We start from the raw sequence: 1720 nt of genomic DNA, 5'->3' as shown, positions 1-1720 counted from the left end.
GCCCTCTGAGCAGAAGGGAAGCCAGAGATCTCCTCCCCAGTCCTGCTGCTCTGCAGGGCTCACATCCCCTCAGCAGCCCCCAGGCTCCCGATCCACAGGAGGCATCCACCAAACAGGCAAGTGCCTTATTGCAGAGCTTGGGCTGGGGCAGAGCCTTGGGGGAAGCTGTCTGCTAAGTGCTCTTCTTTAGCTTTTCTCCCTTCTTGAAGACTTCCAAGGCAATGAGTCCTGCAAGTGCTACTAAAAGTGGGCACACAAGCCTATTTGTCTTGGCAATGGATTTAACCTGAGGGAGAGTGGGGTTAGATGGGGCATTGGGAAGAAATTCCTCCCTGGGAGCCAGGGGAGGCCCTGGTACAGGTTGCCCAGAGAAGCTGGGGCTGCCCCAGTCCTGGAAGTGTCCAAGGCCAGGTTGGACGGGGCTTGGAGCAACCTGGGCTAGTGGAAGGTGTCCCTGCCCATGGCAGGGGGAGGGACTGGATGGGCTTTAAAGTCTCTTCCAACCCAAACCAGTCTGAGATTCCCTAATTTTCCCTCCCCCAACACACCAGAAAAGCATGAAACTTTTTTTTGTTGAAAAACAAGCTGCCTCAGGAAACAGGGCTTTGTTTCTGGCTCTCAAACACCAGCTCTCTCTGCAGAAGCCCACGCCCAAGGGGGCTGGCCTGGGCTGATTGCTCTATATTTTGGGGGAGATTTGCCCCCAATATCTGCACCCTCAGAGCCTGCGAGCTGTGCTCTGTCTGCACTGTGACTGGGTTTCATCAGCAAAGGGGGACAAGTCCAGACAACCCACAGCTCCTGCTCCTTCCTCTCCAAACACTCCCTAAAACAACTCTCTGAACGTTGGGTCCATAGATAATGAGGTGTATTTAGGTCATTATTTTGAAAACTTCCTAATAATTGAACTAACATTTGGTTACAATGTCCTGCTCTTACTTCAAATAATTTGGTTTAATTTGCCTTGCCTCTTTCCCAAGGCACAAATCCACCTGGCTGGGCTGCAAAACTTCACCTGCACACAGTAGAATGTTTAAAAAAGTCACCAGATACATTGTAAATCAAGGGGATTCAAGCAAACAATCGGTCCCTGTCGAGAGCATCACAGACAACGAGCACTTCAGACCCTTGTGTCTTCTGATAAAAAAAAGAAAACAAAACACCATATTCCACTCACGTCCCTACTACCAGCGCACAGGGTTCAGACTGGACAGTGTGCTGCTGCCTGGAGAAGATGGGAAAAGCACAGGTAAAGCCCATATATATCAACCTGATATATTCAAGTTCACAAATTCCATAGATAATGTTTTGGGGTCACTGGGGTCATGGCTGAACTGTCCCACCTTCCAGCTTTCCTGTGGGTGAAATACTTACAATGCTGAGTCTGTGCCATCCTGCTGAAGCAAATGCATGGAATCATTTCAGAGTCCCTCCTTCCCTCGGGAGATGGTCCAGATTCCAGCCAATTCACTCTCACAAAGGTCACCGCTGACCAAGTCGATGGGTGTCTCAGCCTTAGTGTTGACCCTGCAAGTGTGGAGCTGAAAGGAGGTGGCTCTTTGTCCCAGGCGTTTTCCATCAAGCTGCAGAAGAAGGCCATATCAATGGACTCACTGGAGGCAGTGAGAAAAAATAGGTAAGGCAGGACAAAAGCAGCACACACGCTCTGGCCATCCCCACCCAACCCATGCTGGGTCACACAATGGGTGTTCAACAGCAA

The 1720-nt window shown here is 50.5% G+C and overlaps 1 long non-coding RNA gene across 1 annotated transcript; it reads left to right on the top strand.

The window, feature by feature from the left end:
* Nucleotides 1-984: 984 nt before the first annotated feature.
* LOC113942385 lies at nucleotides 985-1636 on the top strand. Its single transcript, XR_003525907.1, has 2 exons — nucleotides 985-1249; nucleotides 1426-1636. It is a non-coding gene; the product is annotated as an uncharacterized LOC113942385 (long non-coding RNA).
* The last annotated feature ends 84 nt before the right edge of the window (nucleotides 1637-1720 follow it).

This window comes from Corapipo altera, unplaced genomic scaffold (genome assembly GCF_003945725.1).
Source record: "Corapipo altera isolate COAL_440 unplaced genomic scaffold, ASM394572v1 61438, whole genome shotgun sequence".
NCBI lineage: Eukaryota > Metazoa > Chordata > Aves > Passeriformes > Pipridae > Corapipo > Corapipo altera.
The sequence above is the reverse complement of the archived record's forward strand: the minus strand, read 5'-3'. Positions and strand labels throughout refer to the sequence as shown.